Source organism: Thunnus thynnus, chromosome 11 (assembly GCF_963924715.1).
Source record: "Thunnus thynnus chromosome 11, fThuThy2.1, whole genome shotgun sequence".
Lineage (NCBI taxonomy): Eukaryota > Metazoa > Chordata > Actinopteri > Scombriformes > Scombridae > Thunnus > Thunnus thynnus.
In genome coordinates this window covers 15,450,635-15,472,493 of record NC_089527.1, presented here as the reverse complement: position 1 = coordinate 15,472,493, position 21,859 = coordinate 15,450,635, and the positions used below count along the sequence as shown (strand labels likewise).

Sequence of the window (21,859 nt, the reverse complement as noted above, 5' to 3'; positions counted from 1 at the left end):
CAGTTTTCATCCTGAATGCAGCCTAAACGCACCTTAGCAGACACCCTCTTCTTGCATTCACCTCCAGGCTCTAGGTGTGCACACAAACACACACACACACACACACACACACAAACACACACACACACACACACACACACACACACATACACACACACAAATGATCCTTTCCTGTTGTGTAACCTGCCTAAAGATATCAAGATTACACTTGTGACACAATTTGTCATATGGCCACTCAAAAATACAGTAGAGGAGAGCCGGTATGAAAGTAAACGTCATTTTAAAAGATAATGTTAAAGACAGAAACAAATTTTTGTTGTGATCAACAACTCACGCGTGTTCTATCAATACCAGGAGCTATTTTTTACACATGTGGAACGACTTTGGTATAATTTGACTTTGAACAGAGATGGCTCATTGTTACTTTGAACCCTGTCAGTCAGGACAAAAGTAACACATGGGTGGGTTAAAAGTAATGCAACAGTATAAACTCATGTATCCACATGATTTTTTGAAGTTCTGGTAAGTGTTGTGTGCTGTATGTACTGACACAGTTAGTAAACTTGTATGGGCTCGGAGAACATTGCCTTGTTACTTTCATCCCAGCTCAACCAGAGAATTAGCTATGCTTTGAGCACATGATTGATTGATTATCTAAATTCAATGTCAAAACAAAAATTTTAGTATGAGGATGTATTGGAATGATTTTCTATTTTGTAAGTCAAGCACAGACTCTACAGGTTTTACATGTTTTTTTTGTATATAGTAGACCTTTTGCTTCCACACAGTGGAGATTGGACTGTCGCCACCAATTACAGCTGTAATTATATTTGAATTACAAAGTACAGACGCTAGCTCTTGCACAACAGTTTTATCCACTAGACAGTTACCACCCTGAAGATGCTGAGTTATAGTTTGATGGATGAGAGGGATAGACACCGTGCTTATTAAATAGTCAAACTCTTGTAAAATCTCAACAGTTACACTAGGTACAAGAAATATATGCTCAACTTCAGTAAGAGCAAAGCAACTTTAAGCTCAATATCATGTGTGAATCATTTGAATTCTGAACATCAAAACTAGAACCAACCAATTCATCTGCACTTAGATTATCATCAGATGGCTCAATGACTGTCAGTAGGAAGACCAACTCTTGATCCAGGTCTCTCAAGTAGTCCAGGCTTTAAGTAATTTACTGAGAAATCCTAATGTTTTCTACTTCTGTGAGTTCAAAAAGAACCATACATACTTGTTTTGTATGAACAACCTTAAAAAACACAATCAACTGTCTGGTGGTTTTTTGAGATGCTTACTGATGTGTTGAAATTAGTCTTATAGAGTGGAAAGTTGATTGTAATCACACAAGATGGGTTTAAATATGGTCAATTCATTTTGTGAGGATGGCTGATGATGACATCTCGAAAAATGACTCAAAAGTGCATTCCAAGTCTTGCTGGTGCATGGACAGTTCAAATATCTGCATGGATAGGAATGGTGACATCCATAATGTCTGTGTTCAAGCTTATAATGTTTGAGAAGCTCTGATCTGTGAATCTGTGGTACCACAGTCTTTGCATTTCAACATTAATCAGAAGACTAGGAAAGAAATAAAGACCCATTTTACAATTTTCCAGTTAAACAATTCTCAAATGCAACACTGTTAATTGTGCATTTAATTTACAGTATCAATAAGGTTTGTTTTCAGTCTTCAGTCATTACCCTTGCAGTAAAAAAAATCGGATCTAGAGATTTGCTTAATTTCCTACTCCATTATGTAATTGATGAACTCTTCATGTTAACTCTTCATGAACTAAACCTTCAGGATCTCTATAGATCTCTATTGGAATTTACTTGTGATGGTGGTCAAGTTTGTAGGTTGGATTTTTGCATTCTTATAACTTTTGAAATCACTCTGTGTAATAACTGAAAAGTTGGCCACGAGAGTGGCTAATGGGGTAAAAACTTGGCACACTGTATGGTGACAGATCATTCCCAATAGAGCCAGTTTATGTATGCACAAAGCACAATAAAGAGTGTGTTTTAGTAGTCTAATCATATCACTCGGATCCAAAGTAAGTTTATTATTTGGATCACCATATGTCTGCCTTTTTATCTGAAAGATTTAAAATTGCTGTATATTGATCCAACCAGTCCATTGTTGCTTGAAATAAATGTCTTTATTTTATTCTGACTGTAACTGCATCTGTCTCAGGGCCAGAATGCTGTGTCCCAGGGGCTCATTAGTATAGTGTGTACTGATGAGCAACGCCACTGGAATGCTGGAACCCAGAGGAACCTTGCCCCAAAGCGTTTAGTGGACACCAGCTTTTCACACCACAGAGCCACTGACCAATTTCAGCACCCCAAGGTAAGGTCGCAGTGTCCACATCTGCTGCCTGTAGGAAGCCTGCTTTACAAATGTTGTAATGCTCAGCAAAGAGAAGAGCCGTCCCAGCCAGATTCCCTTCCCCATGGGGAGCATGATGTTCCCACCACCTACCAGAAGTGTCTGTCATTTTACAGTACCTTCATTGCACTTGACTTGGCCAACACTCTACATCACTGGGGCACATTACTAAAGAGTAGAGTGCTTCACACATGTGGCGTGATGCTTGCAAAACTGGCATCACAGCTAACTCTGCCAAGAGGGTTCCACTCAGAGCCAGTCCTGAGAAGTTCCTCCAAGAGGATCTCTAACCAAGGTTCTGTGGGAATGCAGCTACACACTATTGGAAGGAGAGTGAGCTGTAGCTTCCCAGTGATTCAAAGGCTCTGGCTACTCTGTCAGTTGCAAAGGCAGTGTGGTCAGCGCTGAAGAGCCATGGCTTTCAGCAAGCCCTGATGGTGTGCTGAACACTGAGGAACTGTCTGAGATCAACTGTCCAGTCTTGGGAAAATCCTTTGAGTCTCTGGAAGACCTCTTCAGTAGCATGACCTCAGATGTGAAGATGAGGGGTTAGGAGAGACCTTGGAAGCGCTTACTCCTCGCTACAATATTATGTTAGATGGTGCCATGCCATTGGTCCAACAGCCCATTATTCTGAAACCCCAATAGTTTGAAAAACTTCCCATTGAACCTAAAGCCCATAGTCCAATGGCCCATTATCCCAGAAACAAAAGCTCAGTGCTCCAAAGGCCTATTGCTCCGAAAATACACTCTCCCTCGAATTGCAAGTGATCAATTTAAATCTAACCATGATCTTTCCCTTACCCTAACCAAGTAGTTTTTGTGCCTAAACCTTACCAGACCTTAACTACAACGATGTCATCCCATGAAATATGATTATTATTTAACGAGCACATCAAAATACACTAAGATATTAAGGGCGAAGAGGTAGTTAAATCAGAGCATCTAACCATAAATAATGGCAGTGCATCATTAATGATTGTCAGACACTGATAATGTTTATTACCTGACAAAACAGACTTTTTATATATTACATAGGTCTTCTGCTAAATTTGGCATCATGTTTCACTCAGTAGAACTCTGATTTAATAAATCAGCAGAAAAATGTGTAAACTGCGTCATTATGGCAGACAAGCATTACCTGGGAAATATCACGTTTATTCACTTTACATGGAGCTAAAATTAATACCGTAAATGTTCGCCAAATGAGTTAGTGTCTATTTATGAGTCATAAGAAATCATACATTTTCTTTTAGAAGGAGTAGATGTTTACCGATAAGCTCGGCTCCATTAAATTTAACAATATGTTAACCTGAGGTTTTCCTCCTACTGTAGGAAACAGTTGAAGCCTGTATTTGCCTCGTTGTCATTTAAAATGTAAATTAACTTATCAAACAGACCTTTCACAGCTCACTAAGTTCTTCTGATAAATTCGGCGTCATGTTCACAAAGCAGATCTCTGATTTAATGAAATCACATTATAAAACTCGTGTGGACGTGCTGACTTGTGGTGTTTCATAATGTCAAACAGTAGGGTTACACATCAGTTGAGCCAAAATGAAAAGTCTATCTTTAGAGTCGTACAAAGTCATACATTATTATTTACATTATGATTTATGCATTATCTGTTGAATTAAGCAATATATTAACACAATCTGGAAAGTAGCAAGGCCGACAGTCACTGAACTCCAACTGCACAGTTTTCAGTGCTTACATAGATGTTTATCATGTATCTCACTCATTATTACCTAACTCAATATGAAAACATAAACAATGCACTACACGTCTGAATTCAACACTGATTTGTCTGTATGTGTGTCTATCAATCAATGTGTCGTTGTCAAGGCTCTTGCTAACCTATAATGCCTGTGGCTCTTTCTTACAAACCTATCAGTATGCTAACAGCTAACTATCATGCTGAAGAGACACTTTGTCTTTTCTAAAGAGCTCCAGGAGACTTACGCCTTCCTTAGTAAAGTACCTGGTAACGAAAACACTGCATTCTGTTAAAGTTGTTTATAGGCCATAGAGATTTTTACCTTGTTTTGTTAAAAAAAAAAAAAAACTTTAAAAAAAGCTGGCAGAGAATGTGTCACAGTCAGCTATTTAGCTGGCAGCCTGTGCTTCTAAAAACTGACAATTACCTTGTGTTTTGTTTTAAAAGGTACCTGACAATCAATAAATATGTTATATTACACCAATGCAATCCTTGTGTTTTGTGTTTACTAGTGTTATTATACAGTTTTTAAATTAACTATGTTTTGGTGGATTTTGGGAGACAAAACATAATTTTTCATTTGCTGAGGAATTGTCCATGGTGTTGAAAAGAATGCTCAATAGGTGTGCTAAGTGCTGAAATAATTGTCCCCCATCCTGATGTAAACACCTATGGTGCCTGCATAAGCACATACATGTTTGCGTGCATGAAGGTGCAGTACACTTAAGGGTCCCGGTTTTGGGGTTTGAAAATATGTTCACCCTACTCATTCAACAAGCTTGATGGAAGACAAGACATGCATCTGTGGATCTTGTGTAGCACGCTGCTGTCTGGCTCTGCCTATGATGGACAGGCATTACTGCTTTATGCAGATGGTCAGTTCTACATAAACAAAGAACTAATGTTTTTTTCTCTCCATCTCCTACACCTGTAGAGCACAGAAATGCTGTGCTATAAAAACCTACACTGTCTAAGTGGACATGTGATTTTGGTTTGTGTGTGTAAATATTTTCCTGTGGCTGCACTCTAATCATAGTCAGTGCTGTTTTTTATGGTTTTAAGTGATTTGCATGGATGCTTTTTTGGTATTGGAAAGAGAAATTGAATTTTAATGTAGAATTACATTTTTATGTGATGGTTTAAATGTGCGCTTATAATATGTGTTTCTGCTTCTCTGTATGTGCAGCTGAATAACTTTGAGAGTACAGGAGAAGAAAATGTTTTGTGAACTTGTATGACAAGGCCATCTAATGTTTTGCCCTTGGGGCAAATTGGCAGCCTACAATTTTCTTTTAGCTCTCCAGATGGCTTGAGTGTCATTATCTCTTCTCCTCTATAATTTTATTCTTCCAGGAATATGACTATAACAAACTGGTTATCAGCAAGGAATATCAATGGTGTTGATCAAGAAGGGCTTGGTGATATCAGACAGTAACCCCATCACTAGGTCTTAATGAAGAGTCCCAGTCACTCAGGTCACTCAATAGTAAATGTTAAAGTCCAAGGCAACTAGACTTGCTGTTTTAGTCCTGAAAATGTTTTGTCACCTCTTGTCCAGGAGACACAGTATCATCAATTCTTCTGACTGGTCAGAAATCTCAAGCAGTCCCCCTGTAGGTTCACACCTAAATGTTATGTGAGAGTCATTGGAGTCACATGAATTAGGTAATGTATTGGTGTGAAACATTTGTGTACATTGCTGTCCTTGAGTTGAGGACTTAACCCTATGTTGGGCCATATGCATGTCCAGTGGTTATTCCATCTCATCATATATAGTATGTTGTTAGCACATTCTTAGCCGAGCGGTAAACAGTTCTTAAAACTCCCAACTTGTGTTCCAGTGGGTGGTAACAGTCAAAAGTCAGATACTGAGCAGTGTGACTCCAGAATAACAGACAGAAGAGAGAAACAGAGCACACACAAAAACATATTGCACATGGCTTCAGTGTGTGAGAAACTTGAGAGGATTTTCAATAAACACTGAATCCCTATGTTTTTCAAACCAAGCAATACAGCAAAATCTCATCCACCCTAAAGACCACACACCAAAACACAACCAGAGCCATGTAATACAAGTAGTTCAATGCATCAGGGAATTCCTAGACATACTGTATATATACTGGGGTGATGAAACAACCACTGAACAAGCTCAGGGCCCAACAAACAAGCAGCTTTAACTAAAGTCCAGAAATGGAAATGACAGGTACCATTTAACACACAGTTGTTGGACGTCCAAATAATATACTATAGAAGCAGAGTATCCAAAAATAATGAATAAATCTTGCATTCTCCTTTTCAAAACATGACCCCTCAATTTACAAACTCTTGTATTTTCACTGGAATACACACTGTAACATGTATACTTTACATAAGGTTAAGACAATAAGAATGGAATGGTACCGTATATGTGTGATTTTCCATATCTTGCTTCTGTTTCCTGCTCATAAACCTGTATCCGCTCCCGGTATTTTGATTCCAAGTCAGCTAGCAGTTTTTGTGTAAAGTTCTTAGCTGCTTCTGCCAGTAATACCCTTAATCAGAAGGATCTCTCTGTAAATGATTTACTAGATAATTTTAATAGAACATGTCAGACTATCCTTGATGACATCGCCCCTATCAAGATGAAACGAGCAAAACATAATGCCCTCTCCTGGCTTAATGACCATACAAGGGATTTAAAGAGGCAATGTAGGAGAGCTGAGCAAAAATAGAAGAAAGACAAACTCAAGGTATCTCTTGATATTCTTAAAAGTTTGATGTTGGCCTATCAGCATGCAGTTAAAGAATAAAGGTATTCCTATTTTTCCAATCTGTTTGCTAGTGGCTGCCACTTAGTGTTTAGCCCTCCTCCGAGCCAGCCTATGGAAGCATCCACTGAGAAATGTGAGCAGTTTCTCCACCATTTCATAAATAAAATATATAAATAAAAAAATAAAAATAGATGACATTAGGCTCCATATTACACCAGTGATGAGAAATCTCTTCATCTGTGCTGAAGCCTCACCACTATGCCTCACTTTAAGCAAATTTCTATATTAGACTCAGAGGAGTTAATCTCCCATTTAAATTCTTCCACTTGTCAATTAGACATTATCCACACTAGATTTATGAAAGAGGTATTTCAGACAGTCAGCCCACAGACTCTCTATTATCAACTGCTTATTGTCTGCTGGCTCTTTTACGGCATAAATTAGGGTCATATGTATTGTAGCTGTGTATGTGTATGAGTGAATATGTAAAAAAAAACATTTTGATCAAATGAATTCAAATGTTTGAATGTGTAAACAATATCTGAACAGATTTAATTTTTGAATCCGTAAGCAGATCTATAGCTGTGTATGACATTTTGTGAATAAATAAAAAAGATTTGCATAAATAATTTCCAATGATTTGCAAAAAGGTTTGCAGTTACAAAAAAGGTTTGCAGGTACACATTTATCTGATTGTGGGTAAAAAAAAGTTCATACAAAGACCAACTGTGTGTTAATCCCAAGTTTACAGTTACAAATGAGTACAAATCAAACCTATGAGTACAAATATGTTTGTCTCACATTTGACGCTTCCTACTAAAAAAAACATGCAATTAAATTTCAGTTTAAGTAATGGTAAATGATACACACGTCATGGGCTAAAACTTTCACTGATAAAATCAGATGTTACCCATTTGCAGTGTATTCTTGTGTGCCTATGAGCTGATATGGGATTGTAGTACCACCACAGTTTCTGAGCTGTTTCTGGTTTCTCTAACAACAGTGAATCTTTGCCTTTAGTGAACTGGTCTCCAGTTCATTTTGAGGCTGTCCATTTTTCATGCAAGAGTAATAAACAGCCAGGGGTCAGGAATCCAGATGCATATACCGGCCAACTTCACAAGCTTCCTTCCCAAAATCACATTCAAGAGACCAGTCATTGGCTTAACAGGCAGAGTCTTCAAAAATCAGGCATAGTTACTCAGGACTGAGTAGCTTGAACTGTTTACTAAATTCAAGCTTTTGATTTTAAAATATTCCATGATAATATCTGACAACTTATCCAGTGAGGATTCTGTTTCCACATATAAATAAGGCTTGCTGAGGTTGTTTTTTTGCCTTGCAATATTGTCTCTAAAGGGATGGAGGGATGCAAAGGGGGGAGGGCCAAGTGCAACTTTTTTCATCTGCATTTCCGATTGTAAGCCCAACAAGATGTTCCACAAAGCACCACACATCATTATCTTGATATAAGGCATTTAGCATGAGTCATAGATTCTTTTCTAGGAAAAAAAGAAGCATAAATGGAGGAGACTGGCAGTGTCTCTCATACACATATTAAAATCATGTGCAGCATAGGTTGTTAAATTAGAAAAGGACTACAGAGGCCTACAGAAAAAGAGAAGAGTACCATTATTTTTAGCCCATGCTAGGATAAGGTCTAGGGATGGTAATTATCGGTCAGGTGGTTGGTCCAAAGTGAAATAACTTAGCAACTATTAAATGGACTGCCATGGAATTTGTCCAGGCATTCATGGTCCCCAGATGATGAATCCTAATGACATGGTCACATGGTGCCACCATGTGGCAGCAGTGAATTATTATATATTTTAGTGAAATAGCTCAAAATACCTCAAAATTGCTATCACATTTGGTACTAATATTGAAGGTCCCAAGAGAATGAATCCTATGAAATTGGTTTTAATATGCACCAACAACTGATCAAATTTGTCTCTTATCAAGTGAAATATATCCAAACCTACCAGATGGATTGGCTCAAAATTTGGCACAGACATTAATGGTTCCCATGCAACAATATTTGTCTCCTCTGAGATGCATTTAAGTGATTGGCCTTCATTATCATTGATTCTTAGCCTGCATAAACAATGTTAAAATGTGAGTGCAGAGGATATATAAAAAAAAAACACGGATTTAAAAAAGTTCTACACTTTATGGTCTGTACATCTGAACTGAGATTAACTACATTTCAGGGATCAGGATTTAAATTATTTGTTTTCCAAAACCAGGCTTGCAAGTCATACATATACAAACCCCAGTATGTCCTGTAGAATTTCCTTGTAAAATCATCATTGGATATTTATCCAATACTGTAATCCCTGTGTTTTCCCTTGTAGTTTTACAGTTTGATTCCATATTTACAGAGCAGTGTCTGTGGTTGTAACAACCAGTAAGTTTGGTAAGCCATAGATGAGTATTTAATCAATACTCTGATTTGAGATGCAAGTCAATTATATAGTCATATCAATACCATATAGTCTGAATAAGCAGATAGTTTCAGTGTTCCTGTCAAAAATCATTGCCCCTCTTGCCTGTGACAAGCTTGGCAGCACAGACACAAACAGGAAGAGGATTGTCTAACAGAAAACACTACTGAGTTGCATTATGAAAAATGTGGGTTTCAGAGTTTTTAGAAATTTAGAACACCTATTGATTTTGACCTTTGTTTTTTTTTTTTGATTTTTTTTTTTTTTTTTTTGATTTTTAAATCTGGGTCGCCCAAGTCCTCTTATACCTGTTTTTTAAAAGGATTAACAAAGTTGCATAATGGTATATATCACAGATACTAAGACTTTGTTAGGTTTTACAGGTGGCATGCTACTTTTCTGTACAATTTCACAAAGTAAAACATGACCTCCAGTTTAACTGAGTAAAATGCTCAAGAGTGTTGAGAATGAGTGAGTGAGGTTAAATGTCACTTGCATGGTCCTCCACAGAGCTTCTGTCCTTATCTGACAAAGACCAGAGTTACTTCCATTGTCTTTCATCATTTGCCCTTTCCTTGTCATCATCATTCTCAATTATGTTTCTCCCTTTGTTTAAATATTATTTATCTTGCTGATTCAAGCTTGCAACCATAACAGTAAATCACTTTTTGCATTTTTTCTGTTTCCAGTAACACAATGTAATGAATACCACATTACTGACAGGAAGATGCCAAAGTCATTCTGGTTTATGAGGTGACATTAAAGTATATTTTGGTGATGCAAAAGAAAATTACACAGGAAGTGGCTCACACAGGATGTTAAGGCATTGTTGTTTACAGAAGTCAGTCCTTATGCATCTCTGTTAAACTCTCAGCGCTCGCTCTCAATGAAAAATAATTTCTGCCTTTTCACTCTGACGGTTTCTGTAAACCCTCTGCACATGACTGGGTATTTCTCACAGCTGGTGTGAGGTCATTGACTCTTAGATGCTAGACCAATTTTGCCCCCTACTGACACATTTAAAAGATGCTCTATCCTGCACTTATTTCCTGCACTTAACTTCCATGTCAGACACAGCCATGCCTTGAAATATAAAATCAATAATGAGTGCTCATTTTAGATTCAGCCAGACATTCAGAATTTTTTGCATGGTTTATAACTAAATTGCTTATAATTACAGTCAATAAACACAGTGTCCTCAAGGGTCATTTGGCGTTCCACTCATCTGAATGACTTTGAGCTAAAGGTATAAACAAGGGCAAGACATTTATCAGTACACCTGCCCATTAGTAGAATCAGGGCTTATAAAGTGCCAGTCATTAGAGCCACTACTATTATCTTAAAAAGATCCACATCTTCCAAGACAGAAGAGGAATACAGTCACTGTATTTTGAATTATTATACTTGTTTATTTTGTCTAATGTGAGAAAATGTGGTTGGACAGGAGAGCAAAAGCTTTTCCTGATCTATGTTTTAAAGCAAAAACCTCCTTTATGAACTGTTTTCACTTTAAAGGGAGGTACATCAGGATATTGTACAGCAGTTCATCCATAGTGGCTTGACCTTTTGCAGTTTGTAAGTATTACATATAAAGTGCAAATGTTTCTGCTCCAGTGTGTCCTTGGTGTGTAGCTGTGACAGGGTATTAATGACAGTATCCTGGTGCTGCTGATTTGGCGTTCATGAGTTTAGCCATGGGGACACACATGTAGCACCAGATCCAGGAAGAGCACAACAACAGTGATACATCATGTGCTAACAACCAGGATGGAGAAGATGACTCTGCCATGACCTTAACAGTAATCTTTAACAATGATCTATCTTTATGATTTATGCCTTAACAATGACCTATCTTTTCTACCAGCTTTGACAAGACTCATAATCAAGGAGTAAAGAGTTTATATGGGGCCCTGAGGGACATAATGCACCTAGAAGAACAAGGGAGGAAGAGAACTGAAGTAAGATACTGTTCACTTAGCTGTAAGAATGATTAGGTTTACATTCATGTAATAGATTGCTGATAGTGCCAGTCTACTATTTTATGGTAAATGTGGCCATTAGTGTCACCCACCAAATAAGTATAAATAGTATAAATACTATTATTGTATTGTTAGAAAAAAACACTATGTACATGACATGTAAATATCAGCTTTAATTGAAATATATTAGCTAGCGGTATTAATCATACTTTTAATAATGACTTTCATTGGAGTTTACACATAGATGACTACCTCAACATGCAACTGGTCTAAATGATGTATAGTATCCGTAATTTGAATAAATTAGTCACCTTGAGAGCTTTCTTACAAACATTTTCTAAAACACTTGTAGCTGAGAGTTTTTAAAATGATGTAGCTCATAGACCAACATCTAAAAGAAGCAAGCTTTGCAGAGATGACTTTCTTTTTTTTAGTGATATAAGCCTCTTCAGTGGATAGTTGCTACTTGTGAGTTGTTTCTGGTTAAAAATATGAGAATTGCATCGGGTGTCTCAGTGGCACATTGTGGAGGTGGGCTTCCCTGTAAATCAATCCCTCTGCAATGCTAAACTAAAATAATGCAAACGTTTATAGAAGTCCTGCTTGAGGGTAATATGTTAATAATAATGTGGTTTGACACTCCGATGCTTAACAAAAATCAAGCGATTGAGTGACTATATACAGTATACATTGTTGGTTTAAACAAAATAATGCATGCCAAAACATATGCCTCGAGCTATCATCTGACACATTTCTTTGCACTTATCTATGCCACAAACCCCAATTAAGAGGAAAACAAGGAGGGCATAAGCAAGAAAGCTGCAAATACAAATCAGCTTTGCCAATTTAGCAAAATCTATCAATGAGGCCTTTTGTCATGTCAAACATGCATAAAATTGTAGATTATTGTGTGGAGATGTTAAAACCCAGTACAGTTTTACCACATGGTCTTTAAAATTAGATTTTTCTTTTGACAAATCAGTCACTTGAGCCATTACAACAGTAAGAGAACTACCCTACCTTAACTAAAGACCCTTTGAGGAACCTTTTGACTTCTTGATAATGGACCTGCTGTAATTATAGGTCTGAAAGAGTAAAAGTTGTTAAAAAACCACAGTTACAAAAAGTCCTTACATAGCTTGTCATTCTAAACGCCCCATAAACCCGTGTTAGGGTTAGAAATATCTGAAGGTGATGTCAAATTTGTCAGCAGTCACCACGGAGGTGATGGTAATAATAGGAATTTTCAAGAAATTCCATTCCGTGAATGATAATAGTGGTACTGTAGAAGATAATAGTGATTTTCTTCCCTAAAAGCTGATACAATAGTGCTTATTGGATCTTTTTTTGTCTTCAGGGGTCAGTGCCACCAGTGGTTTTCTTAATTGACCCCTCCACCAGGCTCTTCCATCAATAAAATCTTCCCATCACTTCTTCCATCCTCTTCATCAACTCATCTACCCCCTTTAACAGTCAGGCAGAGATAAGAGTTGCCTCTCACCCCCTCTCCTCGAGATTGACAGGTTGACACACCATCTCTAAGGTCACCCAGGCTAATTGGTTTGTGCACATCTTAGATAGACCATTAGGCCTCACAACTACTAAACTAAAAACATCTCTCTCTCTCTCTCTCTCTCTTTCTCTCGCTCTCTCTCTGTCTGGCTTTCTCTTTGAGAGTGGCTGATGGGAGGTAGTGATAGTGGTCCAAAAAGAAGTAATAACATTCAGTGCCATCTATGGCTTACATATGTAAGCAAGCAAAATGATGATTGCCTGTTTCATCTTTTGTTCCTTTTTCTTATATATTTCCTGGACTATATACAGTAGGGGATATGGTGTTGTGGATTGGGGGTTGTGTTTCATTGACCATGACTGTGAGTTAAGGTAATGCTGCATTTTTTGACACAAGGGGTATAGACAGTCCTGCTGTTACCTACGGCTTAGGTTTGGATTTACAGTTATATAATATATAAGTACCACCATAATACAATATGGATGTATCATATGTGATCAGGCTGTTCCATGCTTTAATTATATTCCCACAGTAACTGCCTTAATATTATTTCTTTTACTTTGTGAAAGAGCAATGGTGGGCCATGTGAGTCATGCACATACAGTAACTGTTTCACTTTCTCATTACTGAATAATAGACTATTGCCATTCAATCGTTGTGTTCAGAGTCATGGCTTTACTAAAGATTTCTTTCTTCAACTTGGAAACACAAGCAGCCAAAGCTGACCTATCACAGTTCTTGCTCCCTCCAAGTGGTATCTTAATTGGTGGGCCAAAGCCCTGACATGTAGTTTCATTTTTGAGGAGGTGCACGTCAGGTCAATAGTCAAGTGAAACTACAGAGGACTACAGAGCATGAGATGAGAGACTGCGTTGTCTTTGCATTTATGATTACATGGTTGAACAAAAACATTCTAGACACTGCCATTCAGCTAGACAGATTCTCTCTCTACAAAGCAGACAGAATAACATCTCTGTCTGGTAAGACCCACGGGGTTGGCCTGTGTGTCTATATCAACAAATCATGGTGTCAGGATGCCGTAGTTGTCTCTATGCACTGCACTGCACTAGTGGAGCTCATGTTTATAAAGTGCTGACCATATTATCTGCTGAGGGAATTCACAGTCATTATCATTGTGATTGTGTATATCCCCCCAAGTGCCAATGTTAAGGAGGCTTTGAATAAACTGCACAACGCAATTAGTGAGCAACAAACAGCCCACCCTGATGGATTCTTCATTGTACTGGGGGATTTCAACCATGCTTACTTAAAGATAGTCCTGCAAAAGTTTTATAAACTTTGCAACCAGGTGAAACAACTTACTGGATAAGGCCTATACCAGCTTAAAGAAGGCATACAAGGCACCCCCGCGCCCCTACCTTGGCTCCTCAGACCACATCTCTGCCATGCTAACACCTGCATATTGACCCATTGGCAATTTTGGCCGCGCCGAGTCCAACCATGCCACACTGATCTGTATTTCCATTACTAGTTTAGAGCATAGACTGTAAAAAAATATGGACTAATCCAAATCCAAAATGGGCAAAGAGGTAGAGCTGAGGAGGGTCGAATGAAGCCTAGTTCCTGAAACACGCCCACCTAGCTCAAAGCTGCCAAGCTAGCTAAGGCTAACAAGCTAGGCTAACAAACTAGGCTATGTAGCTAATCCTGTGGTCTTCCTGCTCCCAGTTGGTACCGTCGCAGTTTACATTACTTGAGGTGAAATTATACAACACAACTTGAAATAATGATATATTTTTTTGAAATTATACTACACAAGCTTAAAATGCGTCAGTGTTTCTTGAACATATAATTGTGGTAATTTGCAACACTAGATTTTGTCTAGACTTGCAGAAATTTGGTGTGTTACTGTGAATTAGCGCAACTTTTATTTAATACATATCTAACGAACAATTTGAAGCAAATCAATTAACCTGAATTTAGATTTCCTCATAATTTTAGTTATGAGTCGTATATATTTGTCACTTGATTATACTTTTAATATGTGATGGTAGCCATTTAGTATCCTTACAATAAATGTCTTATTGATTCTGGATTGCATAGCCATAATTATTATTGCTGCTCTGTCTTTTTTTTTTAGCCTATTAAGGAACTATACCAAACAAGAAATTCGAAAATCTGTAGTACAATTCTCAGTGTGCATAGCTATGGAATCAAATAATGGTCATAAATATTTTGAACTTGTGGAATGGTTTGTGAATGTGTAATACATTTTTGCAGCTGTAGACTGACTTAAGCTTTGTGAAACCTCACTGTTGAAAAAACTTCCTGCACAAATTTTAATTACACTTACACAAAATATTTCTACAGCTTCAAAACATTTTTACATGTACAAAATATATCTGTGTGCACAAAACTTTTTCACACATGCACAAACTATTTCTACAGCTGTAAAACTTTATTACACATTCACAAACCATTTCACAAGCTCAAAATATTTATGACCATTATTTGATTCCATACATAACAGCTTGCATTAAAGATTTGCGTTCCCAACACTGCTATTGCAAACAGTACACATATTTATGGTTTTAACACTGATAGAAGTCTATGGGGAACTGAAACTTATGTGTACTGCTATCGACAGCGCTGTGCGAGATTATTATCTTGAATGCAACTGTTGAGAAAGACAGGCACATTTATATTTGTTACAAGATGGCCATGACCTTGTTGAGGTCAGGGCTTTTATAGTTAACTTTTTCATTACCTGAAGCGTTTATTACACACATTTATTTTCCTCTTATATCCACAGAGTGGATAATTGGTGACAGCTGTGTCAGGCGTGGTGCCCAGAGAGATGCAGAGACTATGGGAATCAACCTCAGTGTGCCGGAGTTCATTTCACACCTAGGAGAAATTATATTTTTATGTACATTACATTTTAAATACGTTAGCTAATTGCCATAAAAAACACCTCTAAAAACAGTGAAGTTCTTACAGTGTCAGTGCTTTTGAATTTGGCCTTTAGGACCCATTTTGTTAGGCCTAAACATAGCCCTGACTGTCATTGCTAATATTGAGTTAATTTTTTAGGTTCCAATATTTCCACCTTTTTGTGTTTTATTTCCTTTTATTTAAAACATTATTTGAGAGTTAATCTATGATAACATCTAGTTCACATTTCAATAAATTCTATTTATATTTGCAGTCCTTTTATCTTTATACTGACAAAATGTTAGATTTCACATTCAAATCTTACTATCAATTAAAACAATACAGATAAAACATTAAGCATTAATGCTCAACTCTTATTGCCAAGGGACAGAAGTCTAGTTTAAATAGAAAATGAAAGTACTCCCACACAGCGTTTCAGACTTCTGACCTTTTTCAAGACATTGTCTTGAAATGTCTTGAGAAAGGTCAGAAGACCGAAACGTTGACAAATAATTACACAGAGTCCATTTCTGTGTGTGCGGGAGTACTTTCACTTTCTATTTGAAGATAACTAAGGAGCCTTACACCCAGCAGCAGAGCCTGAGAAGGTGTTGGAGAGTGCCTTTTGTTTGCTGCTCTGATAGAAGTCTAGTTTAAACACAGAAGAATGTGACACATCCAAATAAACCAGTGGGTCAGGTGCTGGATAAAAGGGCTCAAAGTGCAAAAACAAAGAATTACCTGCACACTGAATAGTCCTGAAGCCCCATAGAAGGTATTATTTATTTGCGACATTGCAATCTCTGAGAAGGTGTTCCCCAGGCAAATACCAAGGCACAGGTATTATGAGGCTTATATAGTGATGCAAAAAGAAACATCAAATGCACCTATGGCAAATAGGTACATTCTATCAGCCAATCGTGTGTGTGTGTGTGTGTGTGTGTGTGTGTGTGTGTGTGTGTGTGTGTATTGTTTTTTTTTTGTTTGGCCTCATTATATAAGCCTCACAATAACTGTGCAATACCCACAAGACCTTCTCAGAGGTCACACCATCGCAAATAAAGGATACCTCTTAAGGTGCTTAAGACTATTCAGTGTGCAGATAATTCTTTGTTTTTCACAAAAGAAGTAGCCTATTCTCAGTTTGTCTTGAAGAAATGTCCAAACAAAACCAGAACATAACATCAGCTTTTCATTTTTTTTTTTACTTTCTGCTAAGATCTATGCAAAATTTAGTAAATGTTAACATATAAATACAATTTTAATATTTTCATTTATAACTATTAACTATTATATTTCGTTAAAAGTTTAGGTCACCAGTATATTTTCAGTTAACATAGAAAACTGATAAATGACAGCTTTTAAGAATGCACTTTTAATCTAAAGTATATTTAGTCTGATCCATTTTATATAACAAAAATAATAACAACTACACAGGCAACAGTTTAACAATGTAAAGTTAAATATTGCATTCATGAAAACATTCATATTAAAGGTTACAAATTTAAAAGTTGTTTTGTATGACTTAAGTACACTTTAAATACATGAAAAGATGTGTAACTGTTGTACTAGTAATTATCATGATAGAACCTATGGATAAGAACCCAGTGTTATAATTTGGCAAAATCTTAATATCTTGTGAAACAAATGATGTTGTTCTGGCTGTTCATCTTTGCCCTCGGAGAAAGAGAAAATAGTCGGCACAGTGGTGTCCTTCTTGCATGTCTTTCCCTTATAAAAAATTACAAGAAACATAAAAATCTGACATTATTACAGACTAAGTGGCTGTTATTTATAAAAGAGGTTTGTGTGTTTAAGTTATGTAGATACTCAACTTTGTATATCAAATGTGGTTTTAAATTTAACAGTGTACTACCAAGACAATTGGAGTATAAATGTACAGTATGCAGTTCATCCACATTAAAATTATTGTTGCTAATAAAAGAATATTTAACTGTTCGCAAAGCTTACTGCCACTGTAGAGTCATGCTATGTTCAGCTGTTTCACTTGCAGAATCATTTTTCCCACAGGTTTTTCACAGACTGTCTATGGGGGAAGGTGTAGTAATTCTCACCCTATGATAAAGGGTCTTTGCACTGAAATGTGAAAGTTGGCAAAAAAAAAAAAGTGTTGTTTGATTAGTAATATCTTCATTTGGCCTTTTGCATCAGAGGAACACTACACTGGTGTGTCAGTAATTTCACCCTAACAGTGACAGCACAGAGCCAGCTGTGCCCTAATCAAGTATTTAGTAATGTATTATGTAATGTATCGTAATTTAATGTCATGTATACTAATGTATTATGGTCAATACCTTATCAAATTAAACTAATAAGTTGCTTTATTCTTTGTCAGGTAATGTATGAAAAAAGGTCTTTGTACCCTGGAGTCCAGTTCTGTCTTCTCATGTTGATCATCCACTGGTCAAGCCTGTCTGGATCACCTAGAGCAAACCTTTACACAGACAAATGGATATACAAAGTAATGTATGTGTTAGGGTACCTCCATCACAGACTTCTTTACATGCAAACAATGCAACTTCACTTCTCTGTTACATTTTGACTTCGGTGCATGATGGTTTAATAACTGTGGCGTCTTGCTCGAAGGCTAGCCCAAGGCTAATAAATTAACTGGCTAGCTAGCTAGTGAACAAGCTAAGCTAACAAGCAAGGTATGGTGACTGCAGACACTGATACCTGCTAATTAGTGCTAATATATAAAAAAAATTATACTAAAATTTCACTCACCAAAAAAACTGGAGCACGGACTTCTGGGACAGTGTGTTAGTACAATCTACTGCACAGCAAGCCATATTATTTGTTCAATATTTGCACAGAAAATTCTCCAAAAGGCATCAACACCACAAACACGGCCAAGAGGTCAGGTTCAGTGACTCCAACAGGGACTCAAATTAGCTGAGGTGACGCCTACCAGACAGCTAGCAGTTAGCTAGCCACCTGTGACAGCACCACCTGTCACTCAAAGCAGCTGAATAAAAAATCACCCTCTGTACAGTTGTCATGAAAGGGGAAATTAGCTATAGAGACCAAAGCCATTTTTTGTATCAGACTGTAAACAAGTTTATTTCTGCTGTAAAGTTGGGGAATTTTAACATGGGAGTCTATGGGGTCTCACTTTTGGAGCCAGCCTCAAGTGTCCATTCGAGGAATTGCAGTTTTTGGCACTTCTGCATTGGCTTCATTTTTTGGCCCCAGAGGTTGCTGCTTGGTTAGACAGCACTCTCCACCACCATCATCAAAACACCAAATGAGGGAATATCTTTTGGAAAAATGGTGTTCATGCCTCCAGTAGAGTTCTAGAGACTTATAGAATTAATGCCAAGGCACACTGAAGCTGTTCTGGCAGAACATGGTGGCCCAACACCGTACTAAGACACTTTATGTTGGTTTTTCCTTTAATATGTCACCTGTCTGTATGTTGCACTGTTTAGTAGTCTATTTGAAGCTAATATGAGATTAGTCAAATTAAGTCAATATCTTTCAAAGTCATTGTCTTTTTAGAACAAAATTCTCTCTTCTTGTTACGATTCTTCCACTATAGCTGAACAGGAAAACACTGTCCGTTGAGACACAGGGAGGAACATTTTTACTAAAAAGAATGTAATTGTGGAAGACATCCGCTTTATTTGACAAACCTAGATGGCTGAAGCCTCATATTATCTTCAGATAAACTTTTGAATGCTCAGTACAAGGACTGTGGATTTTGGCCCCCATCACTTCCGTTGTAAATGCACTTGGAAGGGATCTTCTAATGGTCAGCATGAACAGGAGGAATGATTACAGCAAGCAAAACATGTTTCACTGTTCATATGGGCACCAGACTATTGTTTTAAGTTGGACTTGAAAAATTGTGAACAAAGTCTGTGAATGAGAGAAATAAAATGTTATTTTCTGATTGTTCCACAGCAGTTATGTTATAAAGCACAAATAAATAACCATCAAACACTCAACAGACGATTTACTGTGGAAACAGACACTCTTAGTTTCGTTTTCCTCCTATTTCTCCTTTTCATTTATTCATTACATCCAACTAATGCAGCAGCAAACACAAAGAACGACAGGACAAATCTGTGTTGGTTCTGTGGTGTTCACATTTCAGATCTGATGCCTGCAATGCACCATTGGAGCATCAATTGCCCGCGTCAAATGAGGCACATCAATATCACTTTCAGCGGGTTTGGGCCTTTATTAGTAATAATAACATTATACGCGTTTAGTTAATTGCTAAGATCTAGGAATATGGCAACATTGCTAAAAAGTGCGACAGGACAAGAAACATAAGTAGGTTAGCTAACTTCCAGGTAAAGGAAAGTTATTACCTAAAATGTATGTTGGGCACATCCATTAAAGTTTACAGACCATGTCCTGATTCAACTTTGACCTACAACACTTACTGTAATATGTGTATGTGTATAGTCCCTCATTACACAGTTTCCCTGTGTAATGAGGGACTATTACCAAGATTTTGGCTGTGATCACTTTCAATTTTACCTCCAAGATAATATGTCTAATCTACTGGCTTTTTTTAAACATGATTATCCAACCTCTGTTGTTTCTGTCTCTATTAGACTTTATTATAGTGATGCTGATATGATGTTCCCAGATCTTAGCAATTACTTTGATGGCTACAATGTTATCAAAACTAACATAGCTAGTGGCCAAAACTAGAAAAATAAGACAGAAGTTGTAATTGACTGGAATTTTCCTTGAATTTTTGCCGTGAAGTTTTTGTCTGAAAAAGAAACAATGGACTTAATTGAAAATAGTCAAGAGAGAAACATGCATAGAAATCACTGCTGCTCAGGCATTCCCTCTAGCAAACAGAGCTAACCCAATGATGCTTATTATCTTTGACAGCTTGCCACTGTCCAATGGTGCCCTATTGTTGGCTGTTTGAGTGTGCTAGGTAGCCAAGAAGAAACACCTCTCTCTCTGTGGGGTGTGGGCTGAAGAGTGAACAGCACTTTCACCCAATCTGTTGCCTTACCCAGCAGATAAACGGAACAGATCCGATACTGTTGCTGCCTTCACGTTCCACTTGTTCAACAGTGAGTTGGCTAATTGATTCAACTGACATGCCAACAATGTATCCTTGGTGAAACAGATGTGTCAAATGAGGCCTGTGTCAATGCTGTGACACCTTCACCAACTCAATAAGTTAATAGTTTTACAGGGGTATGCCATTGATATATAGGTGTTCTCTTGTATATCCACCTAACTCTGAGTTCCACATCAAAGACTAATAATACCGCACTTGACCACCCCCACCTCACTTTCCCCCTGGTCATCCACCTCAGCCCGTCAGGGAGATGCAGCCTGTAATTGGGTGTGGAGCCTGAGAGGCCATGTAGCGGATGGCTCAGCAGAGACTGTAAGAGTCAATTACCAGAGCAGACAGTGCCGTGGAGAGAAAGGTACACCAGACACACTGTAGTGATCTGTCTCAGCAGGATAAAGGAGACAGAGGGTGTGTGCTAATGTGAGACCAACATGCTACATTTCTCAGCCCACAGTAGCAGTGACAGCTGTGGCATATTTCTTTCTTAGGTGCAGGGATTAGACATAAGGCACAAAAAAGGAAAAGTTGGAAAATATGTCAGTGAATCAAATTAGCTCGTACTGTTGTCTAACATTCTGATGTAAACTTGCTCACTCTTATTTGGCAAATGTTTTTCATATTATGTAAAACTTTTTCCGTGTTTCACAGGTAAATATTTCATAGTATTAAAAACGATATCTTTTTGCTGGTGGTCCCTTGGCTTCGTAATGGATTAGTGAGTCTGATTTAACAGTGGCAACATTTTTAATCAAAAGCCATCGCATGGACCCTTGGGTCATTTTGCTGCCATCACAACTGACAGAATTTGATTCATGAGGTTTTCATTCTCCATGCACTCAGACAGCAATGTGAACTCCCTCTTGAACTTGCTTCCTTTCTGACACTGAGCCGCATTCTATCTGCAAGCATTCATCAGGGTATCTGTATGTTATTTCAGTCCTCCACATTAAACGACAAAATACATTTTTGGTCTGTGCACTCCAGAACAACACATATAAGCCTTTTCTTATCCAACACCTGTTTTTAATTGTGTGTGTCCTATTTTATTTGTATTATATACTATTTGAATGTTAC

At 37.5% G+C, this 21,859-nt stretch overlaps 1 long non-coding RNA gene across 1 annotated transcript; it reads right to left on the bottom strand.

Annotated features, from left to right (window-relative positions):
- Window positions 1-17,149: 17,149 nt before the first annotated feature.
- LOC137192117 (uncharacterized) lies at window positions 17,150-18,699 on the bottom strand. The gene is made up of 3 exons (XR_010930515.1): window positions 18,454-18,699; window positions 18,089-18,160; window positions 17,150-17,436 (listed from the first exon to the last, which is right to left on the bottom strand). It is a non-coding gene; the product is annotated as an uncharacterized lncRNA (long non-coding RNA).
- Between the last annotated feature and the right edge of the window lie 3,160 nt (window positions 18,700-21,859).